This window comes from Ischnura elegans, chromosome 2 (assembly GCF_921293095.1).
Source record: "Ischnura elegans chromosome 2, ioIscEleg1.1, whole genome shotgun sequence".
Classification (NCBI taxonomy): Eukaryota; Metazoa; Arthropoda; class Insecta; order Odonata; family Coenagrionidae; genus Ischnura; species Ischnura elegans.
In genome coordinates, this window is record NC_060247.1 from 62308031 (window position 1) to 62325238 (window position 17208).

Sequence of the window (17208 nt, forward strand, 5' to 3'; positions counted from 1 at the left end):
TTGTACGAGAGAACATGATATTTTGCTTCGCTTTAATCATAATGCTAAATATTAATAAGTGATGTTAATTTTATTTTTTCGAATCGCAAATACGCAGTACTGGACGTCTCATTTATGTTATTCAAATAAAGTGCAAGTATCATTTGGAAAATATTGTTTTGTGTTCCTTTGTGAATCTTGCCAGAACATTTTAATTAACTTTTTTCGATTCTATGTTTACTGCCAATTATTTTTGTTGTTTATTTCCAAGGGCCTTCCTCACTTAAGAAGTATTTCATGCAATTCAAAGCAAATTTCGTATTACACGGGTTATCATCTTATGAGAAATTTGCTTGCGTATCGCTTCATCTACTGCAGAAGTACGTGATGAGACCTAGGTTATTCTATCCTTTGCACGAATTTCTGATTAGTGCAGTTACAGGCAACTTCAAAGTTTGCGAAATAATTGAGATGCTGTTCAATTTTGGAATTGAACTTGTCATTATTTGAATATCAATTGGAAGCACCTGCAGGGAGATGTCAAACTTTATACTCGGCCAAATATGCATTTTCTCATTTGCAAGATTAAGTTTCAGAGTTGTAAGTTTACCTTCAGTATAGCGCATTATCATCTGTTTATTTCTCTTCAAAATTTACGCAATAATTTATAATTGAAATGCGACTACACTTTATGACTTAGTCTTTTACCATCAAGGCTTCAACGATAGTTTCTATTCTATAGCTGCACACGTGTGTACGCGTTCTGTGGATTGAAAAGCAATGGTGATTACGTAATGTACTTGATCAAAAGATGACTGATGCGATAATTAATGCGAGGGGACGTCTCTTTACTTTTAATGAACAATTGAAGTTATATTATGCATTTAATATATTGAGTTTTTTAGTCTTTAAAGTTATAAAACATTTCTTTCTCATCTTAGAGCACTGACTTTGCCTATCTATCTCTGTAATTCTGTTTCATTTGGTTGTTTGAGAAATATAATTGTATAATTAAGATCAATTGACAATTGATTGTGTGTATACGTTCTATTTTTTAAACTTTTACTTCGGATAAATAAATATATGATATTAATACATGTCATTTATTATGTCACAGAATTGAAATGAATCTGACTACAGCGGAGGAAAAATGACTTTGGTGAAAATGGGTAATATTTTCTTGTTAATGAAAGTAAAAATCGCGAATATTACTCTTTCAATTTTCGTGAACGAATGGAGGTATAGAGAGGTGCCCGTAGTTGATAAATGATTACGGCGAGTGAAGTTAACTATTTATTACATATATGTACGTGAAATTGCGTATTTTTAAAGCTTTAGCATGAAACGGCGTAAAGCCGTCGTTATCCTTTTTTCTTTCGTAATTGCCATCTATTGACATTCCATCGTTATTTCTTATTGCACACCTAGTTTGAATTGCCTTCCATTTCTTCGTTCTATAGTTCACACAGCTCTTGTTAGTGGACGTATTTGATAGTCTACGATTTATGTCTTGTCCTGACTACAGATCAATTACACTCTTGTTTAGCCATAAATATTCTGGTTTCTCCTCTTTGTCATAGTGTCTTCATTTCGCCTTGTCATTTTTGCTATTTTTGTTCGTAAGTTTCCCAATAATGGCGTGTACCCTTAGCAATCATTACGACCTTCCTTCGGAGAGGATTATTTCGAGCCTTTTACTGTTTCATCTATGCAAGATGTTTTAATTTTCACCCCCTCTCTCAGCTTGTCAAAAACCCTCCATCAAAACTTTATGCAAGTTAGCAAAAAGGCTTGGGTAGACGAGCCCGTTATGATTGAAAGTGTCTTTTCGCCTTGTGGTCATTCACTTGAGATAATGGGAAAAATGAGAAGCAAGAGTGAAACTGACTGTAGTGATAAGCGGACGAGGATTGATTGACGCAATTATCGTGTCTCGTGAGAGGCTCAGCCGTACATTTCAACTCCTACATCGAATTATCTTTCATTCTTTCATTCTCTAGTTCTTACGGTTCTTGTTAGTGGACGAATCTGATTGTGTACGATTTCGTTCTTGTCTTAACCGTTACTCTTGATTAGGTATTAATATTCTCATTTCTCCTCTCCATCACATTGCCTTAATTTCGCTTCGTCATTTTCCAAATTTTTGTAATAAACTACCCAGTAATGGAATACGCCCTAAGTAATAATAGTTAACTTCGGAGAAGATCATATCGAGTCTGTTATTTTTTTCATTTCTGCTAGATATTTGAATTTCAACACCCCTATATCAAGTAATAGAAAACTATCCATCAAAACTTTATGAAAATTAGCAAAAAGGCTTGCATATACGAGCCTATTGTTTTCGAAAGTGTATTTTTGCCTCGTGGTCGTTTACTTATACTCACTTCACAGATAATGGGAGAAATGTGAATGAAGAGTGAATCTGACTGTAGTGATAAGTGGACAAAGATTGATTCCAAATTCAAACCGGTGATCCGCAGTTATCGCCTCGAGCGAGAAACGCGGTCGCCCGATGGTCCAGCACAGATGCATTAAATTAGCTGCCGCTTGATTTTGTGTCGGAATCGATTGCATCGGCGGCTTATCCGTGACCCGCAATTGCTTGGAGTGCAGCGAATGTGGATCCCCGTAGTTGGGAATCGGCACATTCACGGCACGGCCAGAAATTCACAAAGCAGCCGTAGATTAATGACGCCTCCCGTTAAGTTTTGGGACGAATCCCGCAATTTTATGAAACGTTAGTCTTTGCCAACTGAAGAAATGTTTTGGGGCAACAGCGCCCGGATAGTATTTCCATGCTTGTGTTGCCAAGAGCGTCGCGATAGCATTCACCCAGCTAAAGCGGATAGTATTTCACAGGGCTGTGAGAAAAAATCATACCTAAAAGAGGGAAAAGCATTAGTGTTAAGAAAATGCTAAGAAAAATGTTAGTGAAATCTAAATAACAAAATTCTCTACCTTGATTTTCATATGAATTGTGAAAAACAAAATATTTCGAGGGAAGTTGATTGACTTTGTTGAATTCCATGGCAATGTGGATATAAGCAACTCATGTTCTCTTCATCTCTTGCTGCTGAATTTTTGGCGGTTTCAAGTGAAAAATTAAATCATTCGGAAACGATGTAAAAGTCAAAATTGGGTTCAAGTCCTTAAAATCAAGCTCAGAAAACTCATATTTAACAATTAAAATGATTTAGTAAGGTACTTATCTTGAATAAACAGCCTATTTTTTAATTGCAACTTGAACTCGACATTTTTTGCTCTTCCAAATTATTGTTAGTGTTAAAATATTGATAAAAAAATACAAATTATTGGAATTTCATCTCTTGCTGCGGTAGATTTACGGGAAAACGGTTGATAGATCATCATAGTTCAATATGACGTTAAATATTAGCTATGATTCCCTTTGTAGTTCACTGTGAGGGTAAATATAGATTATGATTTCCTCCGTGGTATCATGGTTATAGTTTCATGCGCGTTCTGAAGGCGGTCAGTTAAATATTTTAAGTGTTTTGATTTTGAATAGGGAAAGGGAAAGTTAAAAGATACAAAAGAAGTGTTTCCGCATTGAGAAAATCTCCAGCCTCTTAGATTCACCCATTTTGTGTGAAATGTGTTTGTCGCAGTGAAGGTCTTAGATGAATTTAATGAATGAGTTTTGTCGCTGCAATTTCAGATTAAGTTCCGTTGCCTGATCTCCAATGGATAGAGTGAAATACTCTTCATGAGAAAAATTAGGGTTTTAATTAAAAATTTATTCAAGCCAGTAATTATTTATATAAGGAATTTTTGTGTTTAATAAGCTTATACAACACACCATCGATCATTTGAATATAGGCTTTACCAGACGTTTCATTTAAGTTTGTTGTTAATTATAATAGCCGAGTTGTTGACAGAATTGGAATAGGTATGTCTTTAAGCTAACACCATATATTGTTTTTATATCAATCCATTGCTAATATATTTAATTAGACATGTCCCTTTATGAGCTGTAAACTCTAGGATGCCAACGTAAACCCGTACCAAAGACGTCGCGCCGTTTATATGTATTTACTTTAGGGGCACTTTCATGACACAGTTTGGAGCTATTTTTCTTATTTGTGCTTTCGAAGCGCCATTTATGGTGGATGTGACGCTATAGTGGTCCAGAACAAGCTCCTCATGATAAAGTTTTGATTTTGGGATTATGATTTTACCGTAGCAACACATCTTGTGTTTACACGATTGAATAGTTAACCTAATAAATAACTATGACAGATTTGTCTCGGTGTTTTGCTCCTTCTAAAGGGGAGCGTGTAAGTGTTACGAAACACATTTTTGGCAATTGTTAACCCCTCCCCCACGTCATCATCATCACTGGTCAACAATCCTAGGATTGATTTGACGCAGCTCTCCACTCAGTTCTCCTATCAGCTAATCTTTTCACTCCTACGTATTTCTTCTCTTTCACATCTCTCTTTACTTGTTCCATGTATTTTGTTCGGGGTCTTCCTTTTCCATTCTTGCCTTCCACTTGTCCTTCGACGATTGTCTTCATCAGGCCATCATGTCTCAAGATGTGGCCTATAAGGTTGTTCCGTCTTCTTATTAAGGTTTTCATGAGGCTTCTCTTCTCTCCTACCCTTCTTAGGACTTCCTCGTTACTAACTCGGTCGATCCATTTGATTTTCATCATTCTTCTGTAGCACCACATTTCAAAGGCCTCTATCCTTGCTTTCTCCGCTGCGGTCATTGTCCATGCCTCACTTCCGTATAGGAGCATACTCCAGATGTAGGTTCTTATAAATTGTTTCTTTACTTCTATATTTAAGTTTCCCGCTGTAAGCAGGTCTCTCTTTTGGTGGAATGCTCTCTTCGCCTGGGCTATTCTGCTGATAATTTCTTTCTTGCTTCTCCCGTCAGTAGACAAAAATAAACACAAGTGAATCCCAAAAATAAGCAAAATCTTAAATCCCACTCTCTGGCTATGAGTGATTGCATAATATTTGAACGTTCTCAAACGATGGGTTAAGTATTCAAGGGGTAAAAGTGATTTTTTTCTAAAGAGTTAGGTGCAGAAATTAATATGAAAAATATATACTAAAACTTGGTGGCCAAGGGGTACGATTGAGTCTCTGTCCTGTATTGACAGCGAGAGGAAAATAAAACAATCTTCTAAATATCTAGTTGATCTCATTTGCTTTATTTACCTGATTTCTGTACCAAACTATGTTTGGAAAGGAAAATCACTAGTACCCATTGGCTTCTCACCCCCTCATTAACTGAATATTGCGTCATATTTAAGTGATCATGCTTTTGGCGTGGACGGGGTTTGCATTAAGGGAAATCGTCTGGCCAGCCCCAAGGATGTTCGGAGAAAAGTTCAGGCTGGCGCATGTTAGATAGTGGCATCCGCGTTTGCTTTTTGAGTGGAACAGACTCGCATAAGGGAGGGATCGGAGCGTGGTGGTTGGGTGGCCGCTCCTCGCAGGATAACCCAAATTCCCTCCCCCCGGAATCGAATCACGCCCCCAGGGTCGAGCGCCGCCTCCTCCTTGTGTATGTGTGTGTTTTTCCTTCTCTGCGTCGGGGGTCATTCGTGTCGGGAATGGCCTCAACCTTGGCGGGAGAGGAGCGCCCTCGGAGCTAAAAAATCGAATGCGTCCGGAATCCTCCCCCGCGGCTATGCGGCCATGTGCTTGCCGGGGTATGGGATCAGGGAGGGGGCGGCGGTGTCCTAATCGTGGAACGGGGCTCACTGCATTGGAAGAAAGCTAGAAAGTGCTTACTAATCAAATGTGAGAAGAGTTGATCTTATTTGAATCGCTAAACTGCAGAAAGGCATCATGTCCAAGTTGGACGATTTTTCTTTTTTTCCTTTAATTTGTTGCTAGGTGTAAGACTCAACGTTTCCAAAGGAAACATGTAATACTACACCGAACACCGAGCGGACATATTCCTTTTATTTGGAAACGTTGAGTGATCCTTGCACCAAGCAACAACTTATTGAGAGATAAGAAAGATGGTCTAACGTCGACATAATGCCTTTCTGCAGTTAGCGATTCAATTATAAGTGAGTAGTCATTGACTCGTGTAATATTTCTAATTCTGCCGCGTGAACGGCGGTAAAATATACATGAATTGTCATGATAAAAAATTCCCCTGGTACGGGAATCGAACCACGGCCCTTTGACTTTATGGGTCACTACGCAGACTACTACACTATTCAGGCTATTGCACCGAGGCTCATGGTATTAGATGCCAGGCCCTCGCGGTCCATCAAGGATGGCAATGCAGAGTGAGTGTAATCCTGTACTCGTTTTGTACAAGCTTCGTTTTGTAATAGTTTTGTCTAGCTTCTAAACCTAATACAGCGAAACCTCTCGTATACGGACGCTTACGGTCCTTGAAAATGTGTCCGTATGTGAGAGGTGTCCTTTAGTCGGAAGTGACCTTTAGAAAACCTCATTTTTACGCTTTACAATACTCCGAAAGTATTATAGTCTAGGAATTTAAGCCCGCTGAATGAAATCCTTTTATTAAAGAAAACTCTCAAATTTTGATCGATCGGTCAGGAAACCCATTGCAATGGTGCCCGTAAAATAGTAAAATTGTGCCTAAAAAGTGTTCGTTTCCGTCAGTGGGAGTATTAGTATACTGTAGGTTCTATCCTAATACAAATGCATATTCTTCTGTCATGAAATTGAGTACTGTCCTTAAGTCAGAGGTGTCCGTTAACAGAGGTTTCACTGTACGCAAACTCAAGCCTATCCTAAACCTATTATTTATCGTGGAATAAACATATTCAGGACATAAGAGGTCAAGCCAATCGTTAATTGGGTTTTGTTAAAAGAATACTAGGAAAGTGCGACGAAAAACTGTGAGAAATCAGCTTCTTCTCCCTCGTTAGACCCCTTATAGAATTCGCTGCCAGTGTTCGAGATCCTCATGAAACAGTTAGAACGCGTGGATAGATGATCTGTCAGTTTCATGAAAAATCGTTACGATAGTCTTGTTAGTGTTACAGACCTCTTAGATTAGAATCTATGTCAGACCGTAGACTGATAACTAGACTAAACCTAGTTCAAAGTGTACCGGGACCAGCCGCGGTGATAACTTTCACGGGAGTCACCCGCAATGCACAATCGTGCGAAAGATCTACAGAGAAAAGATCATTCCGGTCAAGGCGAATGATTTTTTCTCTGCGGATCTTTCGCAAGACTAAACCTATTATGTAAATTCAAGAGCAGTTTATTTTCCTACGAAGTTAGCCATATCTTACGAACGACAACTTACTACGGTAGATCAGATCATCTAAATAAAATAAGAGAGATAGAACATAGAGTAGATAGATTCAGGATGGCGTTTTTTCCGCGATCAATGAGAAATTATAACGGCAACGTTAAAACTTAGAAATAAGTTAGCTGACTTGTGCTTTAGTCCTCTAACTTGTGTGTTCCTTAATGCATGTTTCACAATTTTCTGATTATTTCTAACAGCATGTTCTGAGTGTTCTAGCTTTATTGGCAGATTGTCTTCATGAGTGGCTGGCAAGTTTTGCCTTAGCTTGAATGTGAAAGTATAATTTTTTAGTATGCGTAACATTATTATGTCCGCGTGGTGTGCATTTGGGAATTCTTTTGCATGCTGCATGCTGGTGATTGATCATCCCCTGCAAACACCATAAAGGTAGCTCATAGATGTACTCCTATTAACACTTAAGTTCGCGACCGTGCTGACCTTAGTACTATGGTAGGTACTATAGTATTAAGGTCAGCTATCAATTAAACCAAAATAGCCATTAATTATATTTGATTGTGATATAGGAAAATTACGACATAGTTTACAAATATATAGCATTTTATTAACTATAGTAGGTCGTAACATTTTATTAAATATATCTTTTGTCGTATTTTAAGCAATGAGTCGGAATCTTTTTTCTTCTGAACTCTGGGATATGTCCTTTTTCACCATCATTGGTGAGTGGTGGGATTTATATGATTTCTTTTTTTATTTATTTAGGCTTCAATCCTTGCGAAGCAACGAGGAGCTGTTCATATAAATTATTATTTAAATAACTATTCCTACTAAAAATGCTAAAACAGTATATAATACTGTACAGGAATATGTTTCAGCTGTATATAATAAAATGATACATTAGGGAAGCCATTCTCGAAAAGCTGGCAAAAATAAGAAAGCTGGTAGTTAATTTTGCATGAAAAGTCGTGGGGTTTCTGGCATAGTAAAAAAGGTTATGGAAAAATTATACCTCTGGTAAAATTAAAAATGTTGATATTTCTTCGTCCTTGTGCACATGTATGTATCATCGATATTCAAACGATGCTCCGTAGCTCTGAAATTGCATTTAATTATCGTAATTTTGTGCATTTGATTGAAAATTTTATGTTTTCTTTTGCCATTAAGGCGTACATTAGATGAAGTACACATAATCAAACTGCCTATAAATTTAAAAAAAATAGTATCTAAGTCGTGGAAATTAAGTTTTAGAGTTGAGTGGTCTGAATGTGAAAACTCATGCGGCGTTCATAGCCTCGCACCCAGGTGGACTAACACAGCAGCAGCCAGACGTCACACGGGCTTTTCCCAGCATTCATACTTAGCAGTCGCTTTTTCGCGCGCTTGAAAAATTTTCACTTTTCATTTAATCGCGAAAAATATAAATCGTCATTTAAAAATCGAACAGCGTGAAATACGTACTCCAGGAGTAATAATATTTCGATTTAGGCAATAAAAAATGATAGGAAACCACCCTATTATCGTATCCGTTGCATTACACAATACATTTTTGCTTGGAATTACGAATATCCTATATTTACCGCGTTCGCATATTATTTGTATTAAGTGCACGTATAACCACCTTTAGGCAACAATGGTCTTTTGGTTTTTGTCATGAGCAATTATGTTAAGTCTCCCCCTAAAAAGATTTTCAGCCTCAAATTTTTCAAATCGAACGAATTCCTCTCGGTACCCAATATTACATCAACTTTCATCTACCAGAGCGTATTTTCTACTGATATTTGGTGCATTCCCGCCATCCGCGTTTTATGGAAACTATTTAGCTTTTTCCGATAGAAGAGCAACATCCCTTCTTATTACTGCGAAATCCTGGCTCCGCTGCTTGCTGTGTCCACTATTTAATAAAAACTTTTTTTGGCACAGGAACTCTGCGGAACCCATCTTTCGGGCTCGTTTTCCCTTGAATTCATCCCTGGATATCGGTAGGGGTGAATTCTGTGGCACAGAGAAGAAATGTTTACATCCCAATCCTTAGTGAAGTGAATAGGAGAGGACTAGGTCAGCATTATTTGCGGGGGATTCAGGAACGAAGCCTTGATTCCTCGTTGGATCGATGCGGGATAATACTAGAGGACTGGATTAGAAGAAGTTAGGAAACACTTATATCAACGGTTTGCTTTCAATTGCTGTCTGCCATTTAACCCTTCCTAAACCAGAGCTGCTTCTGGGAGAAATCGAATTTCAAAATTTCTCATTTTGTAAACTTGAAAAATTTGACCTCAATCAAGGCCTGGTTACACGGTACATTAGAATGTACAAGAATCTGTACATTTTTCTGAATGGTTTTCTGAACAGATTCTTGTACATTCTCATGGACAAGATCCACGAGTAGGTGGCTACACGGTACATTTTTTCGGACATTTTTTCGTACATTTTTAAATGCGCAACAAATTATTTCAACTTCAAATATAAACCAATGGGGACATGCAAACTTTTTTAAAAGTACTAGAATAATAAGATCCTTACCTCAAATGTACTTGCCGAAAATTTCGCGGATGAATAATGTTTTATAGCTGAGATATGAGTCTTAAAAAATAATCTTCATCGACTGTTTGAAAACACGTGACGGAGCGTGCGCGCGTTACATAACGGCCTGGAATCCACTGATGACAGACTGAGGAAGTGGATAGAAAAACTGTCTATGTAGGGACTCAAACGTAAATTTGGCGAACATAATTGCTGCTTTAACGTCAAACTTCGGATTGTGAATAAATTGGGTTGCCAAGGCGTTGTTGAAACAAATAAAGGCGATTGTTTGGGGGGCTTTAGAAAGATTAAATTAAAATAAGTTGATTGCAGATTGTGATCTACGTTACAGATCTACATCATTTGCTGTAGTAAGTATATTGCAGCACGGACCTTCAATAGAAAAACGTGTGAAAACCATATAAATCGTGTATCCCATAAAACCATATAAAGTGCCCCGACGTCTAGTGCCTCTATTTACTCGCCGGAGAAGTTTTTTGCTTGTGTTAGAAGGGACAAAAATAAGAGGAGTAAGTGGTTGATGATTCACAGAATGGAGTCAAATACATTATCTATATTGTCAACGGGATATCCTCAACGTAAGTACACTCTTAAATCAGGGTTACCGCAGGATTTTATCAAGTTACTTATTTCACTTTGTAAACAACTCTATAAATGTACCTATCATTTTAACCATTGTAGGATCAAATTATAAGGAAAGTGGCTGTTTACGGGAATAAATACTGATTACGATTAAACCACGGTGAAAAATAAGGAATGTAATGGGCGGCCGGCCTCTCGTCACAAGGAGCCCCTAACAAGGAATATTCACGAAGTGTCTTTCACCGATATCGTTAAAATTTTGTTGGATAGTAGTGTTCCATAATAAAAGCACATTTTCAAAATTTCTCGTGCCCTTAAGCCTTGTGATATAATAGACAGGACATAATAAAGGCAGTTGAATTTTAGACTTGAAAGCGAGTGTGTCGTGATTTCTCTCCATCCTTCTCCCGTGATTCGGCGCACGCTACAGGAATATACGAGAAATATGAGGTTTTTGGCAAGGTAAATTCAATATTTATTACTGCGATGCCCATAACGTTCGCTGCATGTCAACGCAACACCTAAAATTTCAACTCGTTTTGCAGTCGGTCTCGATTCAAAAACAGGAACTTGAGTAAATGCAGCGTAAATAGCACTTGAAACTTATTTCTTTGCCTATCACATGATTTTTTATGACGTTTTAACGATCATTTGGATCTCATCCTTGGACAATTCTCGCGTTTCATACATTACTGGCCTTTCCATCTGATCCTTCCTTTTACCCATCCCCTTTTCTTGTGTTCCGTTCTTTCGCTACCCATATCCAATCAGTGAGATATCCAAGTCAAGCAAGATCATATCAAATCGAAATAACTATCGGGGCCGTACGTAAACAAAGAAGTCGCCTATACAAGCCAGATGAAATGAATGTGTCGTTTTCGTAGTCTGCCACCAGGTGACTCTTAGGTCAAATTGTATGATTGTCTGAACGAAATTAGAGCAGGCGTTCAGAAATTCATACATTCTTACATTTTGCGTGGTTACACGGTGCATTTTCGCGTTCATTCTGAGATTCAGACATTCTCACATTTTCTTGTACATTCTCATGTACCGTGTAACCAGGCCTTCATAATGTCGTGCCAGCTAAATATTTCGTCATTAAACTTACACCGAAAAATAATACGTAGTTTAGATATATCCTTAATACGGCTAATGTTTATGTATTTTTGATGTTGCAAAGACGCAACATCAAAAATGTATAAATGTTTAATTATAATGGATAAATTCATTTTTTGCCGCATGAGGTGAATATTGTGTACTTATAAAATGCCATCCGCACTCCATTACTGTTCGATTACGATATCGATCACTTAATATATCCTCGTAGTATTTTAAATTATTGGTATCAATTGGAATTTATTATGTCGTTTAGAATTACCTCTTCCATTATTCTGCTACCGTTTCAGTGGTAAATATAGGATATTTGTCATATTTTAAGCAATTTGTAGGAGTCGGAATCTTTTTTTTTCTGAACTCTGGGATATATTACTTTTCGCCATCAATGGTGAGTGGTGGGATTTCATGTTTGCTATTTATTCCTATTACGCTTCAATATCTGCGATGCACCGTGGAATCTTGTGATTTTAATTACAATACCGAAAGAACGCCAGTGGAATTCTATACTGATTGCGGCTTTTAAAATAGATGTTCAGTAAATGTTACTTTTGCTTCGAGCTGACCGCAGTGGCCGAACAAATTACCTCGAGTCCTCGTTTATGGGGGCTCACTTCATAAAGAGAGGAGGATGGATATTGGGACGATAACGAAGTGCTCTCACATTAAGTCGAACGGGAAATGGGTGTATGCTGATGACATTTCGGTAGTATTATTAAATACTACCTATTTCCATGGAAATAAAGCTTCGCTTTTGAAACATCAATTATTTTTTTCGCCGTGCTTAACCGTTATTCCATCGTTACTCGCGATTACATTATGACTTTCATTAATCATTCCATTAGCATAAATGGATGTTTGATATTAGTTATTCATTCGGGCCAATATGGATTAAATGGCGACAGTACCACTTTATTTCAATCATTTGAGAAGTTGGCAGAATTCTTTTATTTAATTAGCTAATTCGACTCATCATTATTAGTGTATGATTAAAATACGGACCTGAAAAGAGAACATCCATAATTGCCGGGTCGTGCTTCATCAGCAGGAAAAACATTCAAAGCATGGACGGCATCAATTTCATGAAAAAAGTGAAAGCCTCAGCAAAATCGTTAGTATATCTCTTCTTGCGTAATATGAAATGCGTAATTCGAATGTCAACATTATTTTACCGGGTCAATCCATTGAGAAGGTACGTCAAACGTTTCATAATCATTGGTGGAGTTGATGATCATACTACATTATCGATGAATTAAATGTTGAGCGAAATTGAAGTGCTTACGCCACTGCGGCTGTAGTTTAAATGCATATCCGTGGAGATTCATTGAATTATATAAACTGCGAGTTGAGCATTCCTTGCAAGTTTGTAATTCACTCTCTCTTACACTAAAGTTCTTCTTTGAGTTATTACGAATAAAGATTAGTTTTTTTGCATTAGATTCGTTTTCTTCTTGATCCGATTGATTGATTTTCTTCTTGGAGAGATCTTGTATGTGCTATTTTATATGGAATGGAATCGCTTTATGCATTTGCCATCGTAGTTCTATAGTCGTCGATGCCAAATATCCCAAATATTGGAGTCTATTTCCGTTTTTATCCGTCCGTATCCGTATATTCCGTCAAATTTTATTAAAAATTGAAATATTTTATTTTCCATTGAGTAACTTTAATGCCCCAGAATTGGTTAAAATTGTCAGCTTTAGTGACACAGAAACGAGAAAAGAAAACACTTGTATTATACTTGTATATAAGTTTCAATAGGTTTTCATACCACTCTTCGTCGTAGGGCGCTTTAAACTTTCTTCTTTTCCACGCATTAGAGTATCGGATGCCCATTACTCAACGCGTACTTTTCCTGGTGTTTATAAATAAATAATGATCCTTGGTCTTAGAAAAAGCATTTCTTAGAACTTTGTGCTGCATAAAGTTTCTTTACATTTTTATTTCCTATACCCTTTAACTAGGTGAATATTATATCTTGCGATCTCATAGACTGTCCTTTGATATAAGTGACTTTTCCAGCAGTTGGAAATGGCGTGCGTTTTTCCTGTCTTAATTGGTATCTACTTCGCATCAAAATAGTGTAAATCATTTCATCGCGTTTCAGCCATCATTATTTTCATCACATTGACATACTAGAGGGCGTCTTAGTCTTTTGCAATTAGTAAAATAAAAATATAAAAGATGAGCCATATATGAACAGGAGTCGTAGGATAATCAACTTTTATCCCCTCTTCCATGCGAATCCCTTGGTATGCGTGTACATTCAGGGGCCGTGATTCGCCTCGGAGGCTACTGTTAAGTTATTTTCAAGTTAACCTTTAATGTCAGCAACTCGGTTACTCCCAACTGCTGCACTACGTCTTGTTTTTTTTCCCGGCAGGTCGCGCATCCCTTACCTTTTTAATTCAGTTTGTCGAGAGTCGCGCTTTGCAGAGTTGCCCGGAGTTTCCCCCTCGTTTATTTCTTTCTCGAGTTGCGCGGCACGCGACGCAGATGGCTCCGTACGTGCGTGCCCCTTCTCTCACGACCGCGCTGTCCTCCCATGTGGTCGTTAATACGAATTCAAACCGATCGACTCGCTCCAATTCCACGACCGCCCGGCGTCGATAGGCGCCCGCACCTGATGTCCCCGCGGGCCTCCTCCTCGAGCATTAGCAAGGAGGGACTCTCATCGCTGCCGCTCGGTCGGTATTTTTATTTCCTACGTACTACTACTGCTTTTAAACTTGCGCTAACATCTTGAAATTTTTAAGAGTACATTGAGTTGATACTTGTTGACATAGCCTGTATCTCAATGCTGAATATTTTATTTTAGCATGATCTCGGAAGTAAAATTTTCATATTAGAGATACTAGCAAGTTTTTAAAAAGCATCTACTCCCTATACGCTGAAAATTTAAAGATGATAGTGCGAGTTTTAGACAAGTCCGCAAGAAAGATGGAATTCGTCCGGTCGGGACAAATTAGTATCGTAAAACTCATATTGTTGATAAATGCTCTCGGCTTCATATACAAGTCAAGCTCTCTATTATTTGCCGGATTAAAGTTTGATGTTTTACCTCTCCGATTCATGTATGACTCATCCATTTCATGATATGTCTATTCAAAAATTGGTCAAGCCTAAGACGCACTCGAGTGCGTCAATATGATGAAAATTAAAACGGCTGAAACGAGATGAAATGATTTAAATTACCAGGACGCGAAATAGAAAAAATAATAATACACGATTATTACGGAGGCTTCCGCGGTTAGTTATTTGGTGATGGTTTTCCGGGTTTACACCGCGTTGATACATGTTTTGCAGACGACAGTTTCGGGCGCGTTCCAGCTCCCGTCTTCGGGTCCAAATCATTTGGACCCGAAGACGGGAGCTGGAACGCGCCCGAAACTGTCGTCTGCAAAACATGTATCAACGCGGTGTAAACCCGGAAAACCATCACCAATAATACACGATATTTACAAATGTTTGCAAAGTCGCTTAATGTCCGGGTACAGACCCGACAGCAATTTTTCAGCGTCACACACCGCGAAAATTCAAATATTTTCTTCATGTTATCATCTTAAAATTTCCTAGGAACATAGAGGAGACATGTGTGAAAACTACAATATTACATCAATCATACTGAGGCGGAAATTTCAAATTTGGGATGCGACCATAATTTGAATCGAGTTCACAAAATACACCGTGAAATTTTCAAGTGGATAGAATAAGTATGTTACGATTAATGTACAACTGAAAAAGACCGGCCGAGCTGTACTGATGCTTCCTCTTCATTGTGCATGACCCACCCAGCACTTTCTCTCCTACCCTCCGCCTTGATTCCACTATTTGCATCACTCACTGTGTATACTTACATACGTTCATGTGTGTGTGCATTCTCTTCCTCGCGGCCTGCGACGTTCCGCGCATGCGCCAATCGTTCCGTTCTCTCCCGCAAGTCGACTCGTCCGACTTGGCGACCACGCCCCTCCCTCCCTCTTCTCTTTTCGCCCCTTCCGGTCCTCTATCTCCCTTCTCTCTTACGCCCTCCCTCACTTCAAGGGGGATTCTCGTGCCACGCGTCTCTTTTCACGGTCTCCCTCCCTTTGCTTTTCCTTTCTGTATCTGTCCGCGTTCACGCTTTTTATTTTTTCTTTCTCTGAACGCGATTTTTAATTATTAATTTTTGAAACGACGACCTACCCAGATGGAGATTATTCCTACGTATACGTGAATCTTAGAAATACTAAGGTAAGGAATTAGTTTTTTTGGAAATGTTTCTGGACACACGTTAATCCGTTGGCAATGGCATAGTAAAAATATATTTTCTATTAATTTAATGAATAAATTTTTATTTTAAGGATTGCTTATCCTCGGAATTGCATTATTTTACAATAAAAAAATTATTCTATAAATAATGATTCTCGAAGGATTGGGAGAATAAAATGGACTAAGCAGTCTCTATTTCGCCCTAATAAGACAAAATATTATTTTTTTTATTAATTTCAATAAGAAAAATCATATCCTGGGCCCTAGGCAGCGCTTTCTACTTCATTTTGATCCAAAAAAGTTTGGAGGGCACGACCAGATTTTTCGTACATCTGGGCGGAAGAAATAGCAACATAGCGAAAAGGAGGTGGGGAACAATAAGCTTCCTGTTTTCGCGTCTGCCTGAACAAGGGGGCTCTCACAGTCGAGCTATGGGTGATTGGGTATCGGCATAATTAGCAATTATTAATTCGTTGTAGCATTGATAAAGCATTAACTGGTCAGAGATTTTATGTTGTCGAGGCAAATGTTCGAGAATTGAGATTGGATAGTGATATTCTGGAAAAAATGGGAAACTGGAATCGCAGAAACGATTTTCAATTAATGTAAGGTTAGTGATTTTTTTAAGTAAAGAAGGGTGGGGAAGTTCTCAGTTTCTAATTTTCATACTATTTAAATCGTAGAGCCAGAAATGGTAACCGTAGGCATTATTTTCAAGAATATTTTGGCTAAGAATTTAATTGATGAAAAGCATAGGCTTACTAAAAGTAAAGCTTTCATTACAAGTAGATCTGATGGAATGTAGAATTTTAGCAAGCTGGAGCACAAATTGAAAAAAATCTGGAGCAAATATTAAGTCCTTGATCTGGGAGCAGTCATATTTCATGTGAAATTTTAGTCATCCGCCGTCTGGTGAAATTTGTTGACCCAAGTGAAAGAAAGAAGAAAATTTTTAATAATTTATTATCAACCATCCCGCGAATGAATCCAATTATGAAATAACTTCCAATAATTATGTTATTGCAGATGATTCACCCATCGTTCTCATGTTGTTATTTTGTAGATTTTCAAAAGTTTTTGATACGATTGCAAAATACTTCGTCGCCATGATTTTGGCTTTTTCTATCACATTTAAGTTTGTTTGTAGATTATAAACCATATTTGTATGATTATGACCATATTTATATGACAGAAGCTGTGTGCGATTACCTAAAAGAAATTAAAAAAGGATTACGTACCTAAAAAGATGCGTAGTGGTGCAATGAGAAGTAATTCGTTTGCAGGATTTGCTAGAACACCTATTTTGAGGCCTACAGTCGTATTTTTATTTTTTAGTGAAATACATGAAGTTGCGAAAGAATTTTTGGATCGTCTATGTAGCTTATCCATTGAGAATGTTACTGGCATAAATCTTGTTTCTTTTCGTGAAGATTTTTTAAAAACTTTCTGTAAAGCTAGAATAAATCCTCTTTCAATAAAATATTGATTTATTGAAAAAAA